We start from the raw sequence: 6,000 nt of genomic DNA on the forward strand, positions 1-6,000 counted from the left end.
GCTCAAAATAATAGTGTTACAGTAGTACAGTGATGCAACCTTTCTGACACTTGTGACAGGGCGGTGTCAACTCAAACTGCCTTACATCATTAGGTGATTTGGTTATTTTGTTGAACCCTATACTGTCCATGCAAACATTGCACAGAGCAGCCTCTAAGACATTTAGAAAGCTGGTGCTGCTTAAAGAAAATGGCCACAACATCCCATCAACTTACACACACTTCCACTCATGCACACACAGATTGCCAAACCCATCCACCACAGCTCACACCAGTCTCACCAGAGTGGGAATAACTGTGGGGGGAGAAGAACAAGCCGGAAAAACAGAGAGGGCAAGTCTCAGCGTCCACTACATTAGGGCTTTAAAGAACATGAATTTATCATCAACAACCATCGTGAGCCGCAGGGCGTCAGATGAAATATGCACAAGACTAGAATCAGAGACGTTATAGTGATCTGTGCGGGACAGTGTACACAGACAGCAGCAATGACACCCAGGCACAGCTGGAATGGGGAGCATCATTAGTGAAGCTCCTATCTGCCCAAAGAGCTTCACTATCTAATCTACAGTTTAATAGCGCAGACACACCCTTATTACGTGTGAACTGATAGCTGTAGTTCACACAGAAAGACAGCGAGAACTGGGAGTTACTGGAATACTGAAACGGAGGAGTTGTGGTTTGATTTTTAATATCTTAATCTTAATTAATTGTGGCTGAAATCAGACTTTAAAGTGACACTGACCTTTAAAAAAAAGTTAGAATAAATGAGAAATTAACTAGTAGTGAAATAAAAGGTTATTTCAGCTACTGAAAAATGACAAAGTCAAGCTAAAAATGGTTAAAGGGGGGTCTTCATAATGTGCATGAAATTGCAGACCACCAACTAACGCATCACCATCAGTGTCTGTAATCTTCTCCTCACACACTTGGCGGCAGAATGAAAAAAAAAAAAAAAAAGCCTCACACATTTTAAGGCTGTGCAGCTCTGTGAAAGCCAAAAGAAAAATAAGCAGTTCCAACTATTTTGATACGCAAACTCTTTACACATTAACCCCTCATTCACGTCAACTTCTTTTTTTTTTTTTTCAACATCTGAGCAAACTTTAAGCAGACAGGCCAGAAACCTGGAGCGGGTGCAGATGGTCTCCCATCACAGCAACTGAAACGAATTCATTTTTCCTCGCGGTTGGCCCAAAAAAATGTTTTTATATGTGTGTGTGTGTGTGTGTGTGTGTGTGTGTGTGTGTGTGTGTGTATGTGTGTGTGTGTGTGTGTGTGTGTGTGTGTGTGTGTTTGGGAGTGGGGGGGTGTATGATGGGCGCCTTGTGGGAAACCGAGAATGGTTGACACTGACGCGTCACGGTGCTGTCATTACTTTTTGACGTATTATTTTAATTATACCAGTATCATTACAATTACCGAAGTCCGTTCAATCGTTACTTTTATGATTTAAATATGAATCTGAGGCCAGATTATCTAAATTCTCCATCCATAAATTACAGAAAAAAAGTGTCATCTCTGTGAACGGAAGCTGGAATCTCACATGTGTGTAAATTTTTTGAGAAAAACACTGTAAACATGAACGCTGTTTGGATTCCTGGTGGTTTGGAAAAGAGGAGCGCACTGAGTCAGCCTGCTGTTTTTTTAAAGGTCAGAGAGGACGAAAGACTTCGGTTTGGGGCTGAAAGTGGCTGCTGTCGGTGCAACGAGGCTCTGCTTTCATGCAGAAAGCATCAAAAAAAGGAGTAAGTGTCACATTTAAAAATGAGAAGTGAATTAAATTTAAGGTGATCTAACTTTTTCTGACGCCTTGTGCGCACCAGCATTTGACCTGTGTGTGTTTAAAACTTTTATTCAAAACTGAGTATTAATTCAAAATTAACTTGAGGGTTGCAGGCAAACAAAAAAAAGAAGCTTTTCTGTTTAGTGCAGGACAAAATATTGCTCTTGACATGACGGTCTGCAGGAGGACTGTTTCTCATTTGTAGCCAAACGCATTTGGCTTCGGTTTCTTGTGCGCAGAGCAGACTGGAGGCCTTTTTGTCCCAAACTTCCTCACAGTCCCCCAGATTTGTCATCTCAGTCCTCTTCACATTTGTGAATTAACTGAACATTTTCATCCATTCTGAGAACGGCTTTGCTTCAGTGCTGCTGTTAACTTTGTGTTTACTGTCCCATGTGTTGCAGAGGTTAAAAGGCCCTCGAAGCTGCAACACTTCTCTGTTCTCTAAATATGTTTTATTCATCATCTGTTCCGTTTACTGGTGAAGATGCAGTTTAAAAAGCTATTATTTAAACTCTGCTGGTGTTAATTAGTAACATAAGTAACACATCTGAACGTAATTGGTCATTAATTATTTCTAAAAAAAAAAAAAAAAAAAGTTACAAAGCGGACAGAATTATTGTTGAAGTGATATCGTGACGCGTTTTACGACGTTTTCTTGTTTTCTGAAAATAATATTTACTCTGAACTTATTCGTGTTTTATTCTACACACACACACACACACACACACACACACACACACACACACACACACACACACACACACACACACACGCATCCACTACCACCAACACCACAAACACACACACACACACAGGCTACACACACTGCAGTGATGAAGTTTTGGTGTAAATTATTCTGAACGTGTGTGCGGTAAATCCTATAAGGCCATAAAACACTGCACTATTTTAAGCTGCAACGTATTTGCCAACTTGCTCGAAAAAAAAAAAATGGAGCAAAACATAATTTCACTCACAACCATTTGTAGACTGGTTGAGATTTTAAATAACTTATGTGCGATTTCAATGACGGATCCACACATTGTGCAATATTTAAAATACTCCAATTATTAAAAATACTAGTATTAACCTAGTGGAAATATATTTTACTCCAAGACACAGTACAGTGCCAAGAAACTGAATTTCATCATGCAGGAATAAAATAAGAACCTAAATATGAGAAATAATAACTTTCACAAAATTAATTGCATGCATTATTACTGAAAAATAAGATGCATGCTAATTTAATATTATTATTATTAATAATAATAATAGTAATACTACTACTAATAATAATAATTAGAGTGGTAGTAATATGTGCGTGTGTTACATATTATAATTAGACTACTGATCTGCAGCCACATTAATAATAATAATTTATCCTTAATTTAATCAAATATATTGACTGAAGATAAAATAAGTTTGACTCAAATTCAAAGTTTGCTATTAGTTGGATACTGGGTCAATATCACTAATACTGGATCAATGTATTATTTAGGCCTATATTTCTTTGATCACGTATCATTTATATTCACTTTATGTTGATTTATAGCCGGTTAAAATCATTTCATGCGGGCAGATGGTCATGCAGCCTTCAGTGTGTGTGTCTGTAAACTACTCACTGTTTACGGCGTGTCTGTAGCGCTGCTGGCCGCTGAGGAGGCTCTGTCCATTGATCAGGAGTATTGAATCCAGGGCTGGGCTGTGGTTCGACTCCCGGATACACGGATCACGCTGGTACTGAATCTGGACTCGGGAACCGGACCGGAGATCCACAATGGATTAAAAAAAAAAGTTTGTTAGTGGCGGTGGACGTAGGGAGGGAGGGAGGGGGAGGGAGGGTGCTGCGACGATAGCGCGTAAAGCAGCGGACTGCACTGAGTGGAGAGGTGGACGGAGGATGCGCGTCTGTGGGGAAGTGCTGGCAGGCGAGAGAGAGAGAGAGAGAGAGAGAGAGAGAGAGAGAGAAAGAGGGAGAGAGAGAGAGGGAGAGAGAGAGAGAGACTTTGTCAACAGCAGCACTTGTCCTGGAGCTGTGGATCCTTTTCTCGGAGCGGAGTGCAAACACAAACTTGATATTTCAGATGCGGTCTGGACTTTTTTTTTTCGTCCTCCCTTTACGTTTTTGTCTGCATTTTTTTTTTTTTTTCAGCTCAAAACACGTCTGTGTGGCGTAAGTCTGCCCTCCTCTGAACTCATGGCTTCATCATCGGGAGAGAGAAAAGCGCAAAAATAACGCCACACCACCGGAAAAACGCTCGTGCGTAAACAAAACAGACAACCCGGGAGAAAAAAAAAACACAAGACCGAAACCTGACCGAAAAGCAAACACCGGCGTCTGAGTTACAGTAATAGCGGCATTTATCGGCGCAAAGGACCGCTTTCTAATCAGAGTGTGTCACTTTCAATCTTTCCTGTGCCAACGGGCGCACTGACTGATAGAGGGAGGAGAGAAGGGAGGAGAGACAAAGAGAGAGGGAAGGGAGGGAGGAGAGGGGGCGTCAAAATACTAATCTGACCCATGAAAGCATTTCGTGGGCCGGATCTCGCTTATAGGACACATAAAATGACACAGAAGTGTCCAACAAAACTTTTTTTTTTTTCGTGTTTGGGCATTTTGGGCGATCCTTGACACATCCAGATCAGAAGTGCTGCACCCACGCAGTATTTCAGGGCCCGTGGGATCCGGGATTAAATTAAATGATTAAAATGTTTTTTTGAGGTTTAAACATAAACAGTTTTGTTTAATGATGTCTGATTAAAATATTCCTCTCGGGGCCATAATGAGTAACTATCAGAGAGACCTTGACATGGGAAAGAAAAAGAGATAAAGAGCTCCTTTGTTACGTTTCTGTGATTACTGTGTTTCTGCTTCACGCAGCAGTAACTTATCGCGCTGCTATCAGCGCCGCAGCTTCCCTTAATAGTTCCACATATGTCAGTATCATCCTGCAGCTAATCCGCCCGAGCTGAAGTCCACATTATAATCAGTAGCCTAATAATAAGTCAAGGATGAGCTGTCTCTCTCTCACTGTCGTATTAGATGCCCTGCAGGGTCAATGCAACAGCACAGCTCACTGTTGTTAATGATAAACCTGACTTGACCTACGCTGTGTCTAATAGATAAGGAAGCCGCTGAGGGTCAAATGACGCTAAAGACCGATATATGAGCTGTTTTCTGGAGGCAAAATAACCTTTGTATTGAAAATAATAGTTTTATAAAGACATGCAAGAAGTGTTATAGCGTGTGTGGTGTTTTCTGAACTGTGGAAAACATGAAGGTGGGAATGAGATCATTTCATTGTCATTTTTGATAAGTGGTTGCTTGTTTAAACCACTGGAAAAAAAGATTAATTGCACTGAAGGTCAGTGGACATAAATATTAACTTATTATAATAGAGTGATCAAAAATGTTATTATTGGCTTAATAAAAATGTTGCAGTGTATTAATACATGATTAATTATTCCACGTTGATCAATATATTTAAATACTTTGATGCAACTTAATTCATGTTTCTAGTTCCCCTCTTGTCTCAGCTGCATTAACCTGGCTCAGATTTGCATGCACCACTGTGTCTACAGCCTTACGGTAAAGTGCAACAAGGGTGTCTTTCATGCACATTTTAACAAGAGCATGCGCAACTGAAGCGGGCAAAATAAATGAAGCCACAGGTTTGCAACATCTGCATCACCGTGGCTGCGCGTAAAATGCGCCCAAGCAAGTTGGCTTCATGGAACATTGTGTTGGTGTGAGCGGAACCGCAGCGGGTACCCATGAGAAGGGGGGGCTGGTGGATTACTGCTCACTTCTGGCCTCTGGGTGCTCAAAACGTGGATTGGGAACTAGCAGGGTCCACTAAGCGCGCGAGAGCGTGTGTGCATCTGTGCGTCCACAGCCGAGCGCGTGGCTTTCCTGGAAAGAGGGTCGAGCACAGAAGAGCTGCAATTCCAGGATGCACGAGCCTGTTTATTTTTAGTTTTGTGCTCCTGGTCAATAACAGGTAGAATTTTGCATATTTCCTGAAAATGAATGCAAATAAATAATCATAAAGCAGCTTTTACAGAATCTATATGAGCCGACTGAACTCATCACGTCAGGAAGCTGTTTAGTCTTGATCAAAACCTGCTTCGGAGGGAGACACACTGAGCCTGAGCTTGTCAAGATTTATGAAGGCTGTCTCTTTACCACTTCACATTTATAGTCAGATTTAAGTC

At 41.2% G+C, this 6,000-nt stretch overlaps 1 protein-coding gene across 1 annotated transcript in view; it reads right to left on the reverse strand.

Moving 5' to 3' along the window:
- The window catches only part of satb2 (SATB homeobox 2), a 46,269-nt gene extending 42,718 nt beyond the window's left edge, over positions 1-3,551 (reverse strand). Inside the window, exon 1 of the mRNA XM_044366637.1 lies at positions 3,408-3,551. The gene's annotated coding sequence lies outside the window, so the exon portion shown is untranslated. The remainder of the gene's footprint in view (positions 1-3,407) is intronic.
- Positions 3,552-6,000: the final 2,449 nt, after the last annotated feature.

Source organism: Thunnus albacares, chromosome 11 (genome assembly GCF_914725855.1).
Source record: "Thunnus albacares chromosome 11, fThuAlb1.1, whole genome shotgun sequence".
NCBI lineage: Eukaryota > Metazoa > Chordata > Actinopteri > Scombriformes > Scombridae > Thunnus > Thunnus albacares.